This window comes from Pavona decussata, unplaced genomic scaffold (assembly GCF_977016875.1).
Source record: "Pavona decussata unplaced genomic scaffold, jaPavDecu1.1 SCAFFOLD_237, whole genome shotgun sequence".
Taxonomy (NCBI): Eukaryota; Metazoa; Cnidaria; class Anthozoa; order Scleractinia; family Agariciidae; genus Pavona; species Pavona decussata.
Genome location: NW_028145642.1, coordinates 263,915 through 276,282, shown reverse-complemented (window position 1 = coordinate 276,282; position 12,368 = coordinate 263,915).

Genomic DNA, 12,368 nt, shown 5'->3' with positions numbered 1-12,368 from the left:
AGCAGAGTGACGATTTTGGTAGGTCGCCATTTTCAATAAGAAATGTTGCCAATCGAAAGATCGTCCAAAAAAAACCTAGTTGGGACCCATTTTTGTTAGAAAGTTTTCAAGTTAACCAAAAACTGCAATTTTTTGGCGGGCCTACCCTACCCCCCTCAGGGCCAGTTCTATGACTCTGCTCCCACGGGAGGCACAAAACCTACTCCATAGTAGGTTTTCTTGCATGCTGATTCCATTTTCAATGTTTTCACTTGACTCTGACAACTGAAAGTCAAATACTCCTCCCTATATGGACGGGGAAAAAAAGTGACGATTTTGGTAGGTCGCCATTTTCAATCAGAAATGTTGCCAGTCGCCATTTTCAATCAGAAATGTTGCCAATCGAAAGATCGTCCAAAAAAAACCTAGTTGGGACACATTTTTGTTAGAAATTTTTCAAGTTAGCCAAAAACTGCACTTTTTTGGCGGGCCTACCCTACCCCCCTCAGGGCCAGTTCTATGACTCTGCTCCAACGGAAAGCACAAAACCTACTCCATAGTAGGTTTTCTTGCATGCTGATTTCATTTTTAATGTTATTACTTGACTCTGACCAAGGCAAAGTGAAACACTCACCCCTATATGGACGGGGAAGCAAAGTGACGATTTTGGTAGGTCGCCATTTCCAATCAGAAATGTTGCCAATCGCCATTTTATATCAGAAATGTTGCCAATCGAACGATCGTCCAAAAAAAACCTAGTTGGGACACATTTTTGTTTGAAATTTTTAAAGTTAACCAAAAACTGCACTTTTTTGGCGGGCCTACCCTACCCCCCTCAGGACCAGTTCTATGACTCTGCTCCCACGGGAGGCACAAAACCTACTCTATAGTAGGTTTTCTTGCATGCTGATTCCATTTTTAATGTTATCACTTGACTCTGACCAAGGCAAAGTCAAATACTCACCCCTATATGGACGGGGAAGCAAAGTGACGATTTTGGTAGGTCGCCATTTTCAATCAGAAATGTTGCCAATCGAAAGATCGTCCAAAAAAAACCTAGTTGGGACACATTTTTGTTAAAAATTTTTCAAGTTAACCAAAAACTGCACTTTTTTGGCGGGCCTACCCTACCCTCCTCAGGGCCAGTTCTATGACTCTGCTTCCACGGGAGGCACAAAACCTACTCCATAGTAGGTTTTCTTGCATGCTGATTCCAATTTTAATGTTTTCACTTGACTCTGACCAAGGCAAAGTCAAATACTCACCCCTATATGTACGGGGAACCAAAGTGACGATTTTGGTAGGTTTCATTTTCAATCAGAAATGTTGACAATCGGCATTTTTAATCAGAAATGTTGCCAATCGAAAGATCGTCCAAAAAAAACCTAGTTGGGAAACATTTTTGTTAGAAATTTTTCAAGTTAACCAAAAACTGCACTTTTTTGGCGGGCCTACCTTACCCCCATCAGGGCCAATTCTATGACTTTGCTCCCAAGGGATGCACAAAACCTACTCAATAGTAAGTTTTTTTCCATGCTGATTTCATATTGTATGTTTTCATTTGACTCTGACCAAGGCAAAGTCAAATACTCACCCCTATATGGACGGGAAAGCAAAGTGACGATTTTGGTAGGTCGTCATTTCCAATCAGAAATGTTGCCAATCGCCATTTTCAATCAGAAATGTTGCCAATCGAAAGATCGTCCAAAAAAAACCTAGTTGGGACACATTATTGTTAGAAATTTTTAAAGTTAACCAAAAACTGCACTTTTTTGGCGGGCCTACCCTACCCCCCTCAGGGCCAGTTCTATGACTCTGCTCCCACGGGAGGCACAAAACCTACTCTATAGTAGGTTTTCTTGCATGCTGATTCCATTTTTAATGTTATCACTTGACTCTGACCAAGGCAAAGTCAAATACTCACCCCTATATGGACGGGGAAGCAAAGTGACGATTTTGGTAGGTCGCCATTTTCAATCAGAAATGTTGCCAATCGAAAGATCGTCCAAAAAAAACCTAGTTGGGAAACATTTTTGTTAGAAATTTTTCAAGTTAACCAAAAACTGCACTTTTTTGGCGGGCCTACCCTACCCCCCTCAGGGCCAGTTCTATGACTCTGCTGCAACGGGAGGCACAAAACCTACTCCATAGTAGGTTTTCTTGCATGCTGATTTCATTTTTAATCTTATTACTTGACTCTGACCAAGGCAAAGTCAAATACTCACCCCTATATGGACGGGGAAGCAAAGTGACGATTTTGGTAGGTCGCCATTTCCAATCAGAAATGTTGCCAATCGCCGTTTTCAATCAGAAATGTTGCCAATCGAAAGATCGTCCAAAAAAAACCTAGTTGGGACACATTTTTGTTAGAATTTTTTCAAGTTAACCAAAAACTGCACTTTTTGGGCGGGCCTACCCTGCCCCCCTCAGGGCCAGTTCTATGACTCTGCTTCAACGGGAGGCACAAAACCTACTCCATAGTAGGTTTTCTTGCATGCTGATTTCATTTTTAATGTTTTCACTTAACTCTGACCAAGGCAAAGTGAAATAATCACCCCTTTATGGACGGGGAAGGAAAGTGACGATTTTGGTAGGTCGCCATTTTCAATCAGAAATGTTGCCAATCAAAAGATCGTCCAAAAAAAACCTATTTGGGACACATCTTTGTTAGAATTTTTTCAAGTTAACCAAAAACTGCACTTTTTTGGTGGGCCTACCCCACGCCCCTCAGGGCCAGTTCTATGACTCTGCTCCCACGGGAGTCACAAATCCTACTCCAAAGTAGGTTTTCTTGCATGCTGATTCCATTTTTAATGTTTTCACTTGACTCTGACCAAGGCAAAGTCAAATACTCCTCCCTATATGGACGGGGAAGCAAAGTGACGATTTTGGTAGGTCGCCATTTTCAATCAGAAATGTTGCCAATCAAAAGATCGTCCAAAAAAAACCTAGTTGGGACACATTTTTGTTAGAAATTTTTCAAGTTAACCAAAAACTGCACTTTATTGGCGGGCCTACCCTACCCCCCTCAGGGCCAGTTCTATGACTCTGCTCCCACGGGAGGGACAAAACCTACATCATAGTAGGTTTTCTTGCATGCTGATTCCATTTTTAATGGTTTCACTTGACACTGACCAAGGAAAGTCAATTACTCACCCCTATATGGACGGGCAACCAAAGTGACAATTTTGGTAGGTCGCCATTTTCAATCAGAAATGTTGCCAGTCGCCATTTTCAATCAGAAATGTTGCCAATCGAAAGATCGTCCAAGAAAAACCTAGTTGGGACACATTTTTGTTAGAAATTTTTCAAGTTAGCCAAAAACTGCACTTTTTTGGCGGGCCTTCCCTACCCCCCTCAGGGCCAGTTCTATGACTCTGCTCCAACGGGAGGCACAAAACCTACTCCATAGTAGGTTTTCTTGAATGCTGATTTCATTTTTAATGTTATTACTTGACTCTGACCAAGGCAAAGTCAAACACTCACCCCTATATGGACGGGGAAGCAAAGTGACGATTTTGGTAGGTCGCCATTTTCAATCAGAAATGTTGCCAATCGAAAGATCGTCCAAAAAAAACCTAGTTGGGACACATTTTTGTTAGAAATTTTTCAAGTTAACCAAAAACTGCACTTTTTTGGCGGGCCTACCCTACCCTCCTCAGGGACAGTTCTATGACTCTGCTTCCACGGGAGGCACAAAACCTACTCCATAGTAGGTTTTCTTGCATGCTGATTCCAATTTTAATGTTTTCACTTGACTCTGACCAAGGCAAAGTCAAATACTCACCCCTATATGTACGGGGAACCAAAGTGACGATTTTGGTAGGTTTCATTTTCAATCAGAAATGTTGCCAATCGGCATTTTTAATCAGAAATGTTGCCAATCGAAAGATCGTCCAAAAAAAACCTAGTTGGGAAACATTTTTGTTAGAAATTTTTCAAGTTAACCAAAAACTGCACTTTTTTGGCGGGCCTACCCTACCCCCCTCAGGGCCAATTCTATGACTTTGCTCCCAAGGGATGCACAAAACCTACTCAATAGTAAGTTTTTTTCCATGCTGATTTCATATTGTATGTTTTCACTTGACTCTGACCAAGGCAAAGTCCAATACTCACCCCTATATGGACGGGAAAGCAAAGTGACGATTTTATTAGGTCGTCATTTCCAATCAGAAATGTTGCCAATCGCCATTTTCAATCAGAAATGTTGCCAATCGAACGATCGTCCAAAAAAAACCTAGTTGGGACACATTTTTGTTGGAAATTTTTCAAGTTAACCAAAAACTGCACTTTTTTGGCGCGCCTACCCTACCCCCCTCAGGGCCAATTCTATGACTCTGCTCCAACGGGAGGCACAAAACCTACTCCATAGTAGGTTTTTTTGCATGCTGATTCCATTTTTAATGTTATCACTTGACTCTGACCAAGGCAAAGTCAAATACTCACCCCTATATGGACGAAGACGCAAAGTGACGATTTTAGTAGGTCGCCATTTTCAATCAGAAATTTGCCAATCGAAAGATCGTCCAAAAAAAACCTAGTTGGGACATATTTTTGTTAGAAATTTTTTGAGTTAACCAAAAACTGCACTTTTTTGGCGGGCCTACCCTACCCCCCTCAGGGCCAGTTCTATCACTCTGCTCCCACGGGAGGCACAAAACCTACTCCATAGTAGGTTTTCTCTCATGCTGATTCCATTTTTAATGTTTTCACTTTAGTCTGATCAAGGCAAAGTCAAATACTCACCCCTATATGGACAGGGAAGTAAAGTCACGATTTTGGTAGGTCGCCATTTTCAATCAGAAATGTTGCCAATCGCTATTTTCAATCAGAAATGTTGCCAATCGAAAGATCGTCCAAAAAAAACGTAGTTGGGACACATTTTTGTTAGAAATTTTTCAAGTTAACCAAAAACTGCACTTTTTTGGCGGGCCTACCCTACCCCCCTTAGGGCCAATTCTATGACTCTGCTCCCACGGGAGGCACAAAACCTACTCCATACTAGGTTTTCTTGCACGCTGATTTCATTTTTTATGTTTTACTTGACTCTGACCAAGGCAAAGTCAGTTACTCACCCCTATATGGACGGGGAAGCAAAATGACGATTTTGGTAGGTCGCCATTTCCAATCAGAACTGTTGCCAATCGCCATTTTCAATCAGAAATGTTGCCAATCGAAAGATCGTCCAAAAAAAAACCTAGTTTGGACACACTTTTGTTAGAAATTTTACAAGTTAACCAAAAGCTGCACATTTTTGGCGGGCCTACCCTACCCCCCTCAGGGCCAGTTCTATGACTCTGCTCCCACGGGAGGCACAAAACCTACTCTATAGTAGGTTTTCTTGCATGCTGATTCCATTTTTAATGTTATCACTTGACTCTGACCAAGGCAAAGTCAAATACTCACCCCTATATGGACGGGGAAGCAAAGTGACGATTTTCGTAGGTCGCCATTTTGAATCACAAATGTTGCCAATCGAAAGATCGTCCAAAAAAAACCTAGTTGGGACACATTTTTGTAAGAAATTTTTCAAGTTAACCAAAAACTGCACTTTTCTGGCGGGCCTACCCTACCCCCCTCAGGGCCAGTTCTATGACTCTGCTCCCACGGGAGGCACAAAACCTACAATATAGTAAGTTTTTTTGCATGCTGATTCCATTTTTAATGTTTTCACTTGACACTGACCAAGGCAAAGTCAAATACTCACCCGTATATGGACGGGGAACCAAAGTGACGGTTTTGGTAGGTCGCCATTTTCAATCAGAAATGTTGCCAATCGCCATTTTCAATCAGAAATGTTGCGAATCGAAAGATCGTCCAAAAAAAACCTAGTTGGGACACATTTTTGTTAGAAGTTTTTTAAGTTAACCAAAAACTGCACTTTTTTGGCGGACCTACCCTACCCCCCTCAGGGCCAGTTCTATGACTCTGCTCCAACGGGAGGCACAAAACCTACTCCATAGTAAGTTTTCTTGCATGCTGATTTCATTTTTAATGTTTTCACTTGACTCTGACCAAGGCAAAGTCAAATACTCACCCCTATATGGACGGGGAAGCAAAGTGACGATTTTGGTAGGTCGCCATTTTCAATCAGAAATGTTGCCAATCAAAAGATCGTCCAAAAAAAACCTAGTTGGGACACATTTTTGTTAGAAATTTTTCAAGTTAACCAAAAACTGCACTTTTTTGGCGGGCCTACCCTACCCCCCTCAGGGCCAGTTCTATGACTCTGCTCCCACGGGAGGCACAAAACCTACTCCAAAGTAGGTTTTCTTGTATGCTGATTCCATTTTTAATGTTTTCACTTGACTCTGACCAAGGCAAAGTCAAATACTCACCCCTATATGGACGGGGAAGCAAAGTGACGATTTGGTAGGTCGCTATTTTCAACCAGAAATGTTGCCAATCAAAAGATCGTCCAAAAAAAACTTAGTTGGGACACATTTTTGTTAGAAATTTTTCAAGTTAACCAAAAACTGCACTTTTTTGGCGGGCCTACCCTACCCCCCTCAGGGCCAGTTCTATGACTCTGCTGCAACGGGAGGCACAAAACCTACTCCATAGTAGGTTTTCTTGCATGCTGATTTCATTTTTAATCTTATTACTTGACTCTGACCAAGGCAAAGTCAAATACTCACCCCTATATGGACGGGGAAGCAAAGTGACGATTTTGGTAGGTCGCCATTTCCAATCAGAAATGTTGCCAATCGCCGTTTTCAATCAGAAATGTTGCCAATCGAAAGATCGTCCAAAAAAAACCTAGTTGGGACACATTTTTGTTAGAATTTTTTCAAGTTAACCAAAAACTGCACTTTTTGGGTGGGCCTACCCTGCCCCCCTCAGGGCCAGTTCTATGACTCTGCTTCAACGGGAGGCACAAAACCTACTCCATAGTAGGTTTTCTTGCATGCTGATTTCATTTTTAATGTTTTCACTTAACTCTGACCAAGGCAAAGTGAAATAATCACCCCTTTATGGACGGGGAAGCAAAGTGACGATTTTGGTAGGTCGCCATTTTCAATCAGAAATGTTGCCAATCAAAAGATCGTCCAAAAAAAACCTATTTGGGACACATTTTTGTTAGAATTTTTTCAAGTTAACCAAAAACTGCACTTTTTTGGTGGGCCTACCCCACGCCCCTCAGGGCCAGTTCTATGACTCTGCTCCCACGGGAGTCACAAATCCTACTCCAAAGTAGGTTTTCTTGCATGCTGATTCCATTTTTAATGTTTTTACTTGACTCTGACCAAGGCAAAGTCAAATACTCCTCCCTATATGGACGGGGAAGCAAAGTGACGATTTTGGTAGGTCGCCATTTTCAATCAGAAATGTTGCCAATCGAAAGATCGTCCAAAAAAAACCTAGTTGCGAAACATTTTTGTTAGAAATTTTTCAAGTTAACCAAAAACTGCACTTTTTTGGCGGGCCAACCCTACCCCCTCAGGACCAGTTCTATGACTCTGCTCCCACGGGAGGGACAAAACCTACATCATAGTAGGTTTTCTTGCATGCTGATTCCATTTTTAATGGTTTCACTTGACACTGACCAAGGAAAGTCAATTACTCACCCCTATATGGACGGGCAACCAAAGTGACGGTTTTGGTAGGTCGCCATTTTCAATCAGAAATGTTGCCAGTCGCCATTTTCAATCAGAAATGTTGCCAATCGAAAGATCGTCCAAAAAAAACCTAGTTGGGACACATTTTTGTTAGAAATTTTTCAAGTTAGCCAAAAACTGCACTTTTTTGGCGGGCCTTCCCTACCCCCCTCAGGGCCAGTTCTATGACTCTGCTCCAACGGGAGGCACAAAACCTACTCCATAGTAGGTTTTCTTGCATGCTGATTTCATTTTTAATGTTATTACTTGACTCTGACCAAGGCAAAGTCAAACACTCACCCCTATATGGACGGGGAACCAAAGTGACGATTTTGGTAGGTCGCCATTTTCAATCAGAAATGTTGCCAATCGAAAGATCGTCCAAAAAAAACCTAGTTGGGACACATTTTTGTTAGAAATTTTTCAAGTTAACCAAAAACTGCACTTTTTTGGCGGGCCTACCCTACCCTCCTCAGGGACAGTTCTATGACTCTGCTTCCACGGGAGGCACAAAACCTACTCCATAGTAGGTTTTCTTGCATGCTGATTCCAATTTTAATGTTTTCACTTGACTCTGACCAAGGCAAAGTCAAATACTCACCCCTATATGTACGGGGAACCAAAGTGACGATTTTGGTAGGTTTCATTTTCAATCAGAAATGTTGCCAATCGGCATTTTTAATCAGAAATGTTGCCAATCGAAAGATCGTCCAAAAAAAACCTAGTTGAGAAACATTTTTGTTAGAAATTTTTCAAGTTAACCAAAAACTGCACTTTTTTGGCGGGCCTACCCTACCCCCCTCAGGGCCAATTCTATGACTTTGCTCCCAAGGGATGCACAAAACCTACTCAATAGTAAGTTTTTTTCCATGCTGATTTCATATTGTATGTTTTCACTTGACTCTGACCAAGGCAAAGTCAAATACTCACCCCTATATGGACGGGAAAGCAAAGCGACGATTTTATTAGGTCGTCATTTCCAATCAGAAATGTTGCCAATCGCCATTTTTAATCAGAAATGTTGCCAATCGAACGATCGTCCAAAAAAAACCTAGTTGGGACACATTTTTGTTGGAAATTTTTCAAGTTAACCAAAAACTGCACTTTTTTGGCGCGCCTACCCTACCCCCCTCAGGGCCAATTCTATGACTCTGCTCCAACGGGAGGCACAAAACCTACTCCATAGTAGGTTTTTTTGCATGCTGATTCCATTTTTAATGTTATCACTTGACTCTGACCAAGGCAAAGTCAAATACTCACCCCTATATGGACGAAGACGCAAAGTGACGATTTTAGTAGGTCGCCATTTTCAATCAGAAATTTTGCCAATCGAAAGATCGTCCAAAAAAAACCTAGTTGGGACATATTTTTGTTAGAAATTTTTTGAGTTAACCAAAAACTGCACTTTTTTGGCGGGCCTACCCTACCCCCCTCAGGGCCAGTTCTATCACTCTGCTCCCACGGGAGGCACAAAACCTACTCCATAGTAGGTTTTCTCTCATGCTGATTCCATTTTTAATGTTTTCACTTTAGTCTGATCAAGGCAAAGTCAAATACTCACCCCTATATGGACAGGGAAGTAAAGTCACGATTTTGGTAGGTCGCCATTTTCAATCAGAAATGTTGCCAATCGCTATTTTCAATCAGAAATGTTGCCAATCGAAAGATCGTCCAAAAAAAACGTAGTTGGGACACATTTTTGTTAGAAATTTTTCAAGTTAACCAAAAACTGCACTTTTTTGGCGGGCCTACCCTACCCCCCTTAGGGCCAATTCTATGACTCTGCTCCCACGGGAGGCACAAAACCTACTCCATACTAGGTTTTCTTGCACGCTGATTTCATTTTTTATGTTTTACTTGACTCTGACCAAGGCAAAGTCAGTTACTCACCCCTATATGGACGGGGAAGCAAAATGACGATTTTGGTAGGTCGCCATTTCCAATCAGAACTGTTGCCAATCGCCATTTTCAATCAGAAATGTTGCCAATCGAAAGATCGTCCAAAAAAAAACCTAGTTTGGACACACTTTTGTTAGAAATTTTACAAGTTAACCAAAAGCTGCACATTTTTGGCGGGCCTACCCTACCCCCCTCAGGGCCAGTTCTATGACTCTGCTCCCACGGGAGGCACAAAACCTACTCTATAGTAGGTTTTCTTGCATGCTGATTCCATTTTTAATGTTATCACTTGACTCTGACCAAGGCAAAGTCAAATACTCACCCCTATATGGACGGGGAAGCAAAGTGACGATTTTCGTAGGTCGCCATTTTCAATCAGAAATGTTGCCAATCGAAAGATCGTCCAAAAAAAACCTAGTTGGGACACATTTTTGTAAGAAATTTTTCAAGTTAACCAAAAACTGCACTTTTCTGGCGGGCCTACCCTACCCCCCTCAGGGCCAGTTCTATGACTCTGCTCCCACGGGAGGCACAAAACCTACAATATAGTAAGTTTTTTTGCATGCTGATTCCATTTTTAATGTTTTCACTTGACACTGACCAAGGCAAAGTCAAATACTCACCCGTATATGGACGGGGAACCAAAGTGACGGTTTTGGTAGGTCGCCATTTTCAATCAGAAATGTTGCCAATCGCCATTTTCAATCAGAAATGTTGCGAATCGAAAGATCGTCCAAAAAAAACCTAGTTGGGACACATTTTTGTTAGAAGTTTCTTAAGTTAACCAAAAACTGCACTTTTTTGTCGGGCCTACCCTAACCCCCTCAGGGACAGTTCTATGACTCTGCTCCCACGGGAGGCACAAAACCTACTCCATAGTAGGTTTTCTTGCATGCTGATTCCATTTTTAATGTTTTCACTTGACTCTGACAAGGCAAAGTCAAATACTCACCCCTATATGGACGGGGAAGCAAAGTGACGATTTTGGTAGGTCGCCATTTTCAATCAGAAATGTTGCCAATCGCTATTTTCAATCAGAAATGTTGCCAATCGAAAGATCGTCCAAAAAAAACCTAGTTGGGACACATTTTTGTTGGAAATTTTTCAAGTTAACCAAAAACTGCACTTTTTTGGCGGGCCTACCCTACCCCCCTTAGGGCCAATTCTATGACTCTGCTCCCACGGGAGGCACAAAACCTACTCCATAGTAGGTTTTCTTCCATGCTGATTTCATATTTTATGTTTTCACTTGACTCTGACCAAGGCAAAGTCAAATAATCACCCCTATATGGAAGGGAAATCAAAGTGACGATTTTGGTAGGTCGCCATTTCCAATCAGAAATGTTGCCAATCGCCATTTTCAATCAGAAATGTTGCCAATCGAAAGATCCTCCAAAAAAAACCTAGTTGGGACACATTTTTGTTAGAAATTTTTCAAGTTAACCAAAAACTTCACTTTTTTGGCGGGCCTATTCTACCCCCCTCAGGGCCAGTTCTATGACTCTGCTTCCACGGGAGGCAATAAACCTACTCCATAGTAGGTTTTCTTGCATGCTGATTCCATTTTTAATGTTTTCACTTGACACTGACCAAGGCAAAGTCAAATACTCACCCCTATATGTACGGGGAAGCAAAGTGACGATTTTGGTAGGTTTCATTTTCAATCAGAAACGATGCCAATCGAAAGATCGTCCGAAAAAACCTAGTTGGGAAACATTTTTGTTAGAAATTTTTCAAGTTAACCAAAAACTGCACTTTTTTGGCGGGCCTACCCTACCCCCCTCAGGGCCAATTCTATGACTTTGCTCCCAAGGGAAGCACAAAAACCTACTCCATAGTAGGTTTTCTTCCATGCTGATTTCATATTTTATGTTTTCACTTGAATCTGACCAAGGCAAAGTCAAATAATCACCCCTATATGGACGGGAAAGCAAAGTGACGGTTTTAGTAGGTCGCCATTTCCAATCAGAAATGTTGCCAATCACCATTTTCAATCAGAAATGTTACCAATCGAAAGATCGTCCAAAAAAAACCTAGTTGGGACACATTTTTGTTAAAAATTTTTCAAGTTAACCAAAAACTCCACTTTCTTGGCGGGCCTACCCTACCCTCCTCAGGGCCACTTCTATGACTCTGCTTTTACGGGAGGCACAAAACCTACTCCATAGTAGGTTTTCTCTCATGCTGATTCCATTTTTAATGTTTTCACTTGACTCTGACCAAGGCAAAGTCAAATACTCACCCCTATATGGACGGGGAAGCAAAGTGACGATTTTGGTAGGTCGCCATTTTCAATCAGAAATGTTGCCAATCGCCATTTTCAATTAGAAATGTTGCCACTCAAAAGATCGTCCAAAAAAAACCTAGTTGGGACACATTTTTGTTAGAAATTTTTCAAATTAACCAAAAACTGCACTTTTTTGGCGGGCCTACCCTACCCCCCTCAGGGCCAGTTCTAAGACTCTGCTCCCACGGGAGGCACAAAACCTACTCCATAGTAGGTTTTCTTGCATGCTGATTCCATTTTTAATGTTTTCACTTGACTCTGACCAAGGCAAAGTCAAATACTCACCCCTATATGGACGGGGAAGCAAAGTGCCGATTTTGGTAGGTCACCATTTTCAATCAGAAATGTTTCCAATCGCCATTTTCAATCAGAAATGTTGCCAATCGAAAGATCGTCCAAGAAAACCTAGTTAAGACACATTTTTGTTAGAAATTTTTCACGTTAACCAAAAACTGCACTTTTTTGGCGGGCCTACCCTACCCCCCTCAGGGCCAATTCTATGACTCTGCTCCCACGGGAAGCACAAAACCTAATCCATAGTAGGTTTTCTTGCATGCTGATTTCACTTTTTATGTTTTCACTTGCCTCTGACCAAGGCAAAGTCA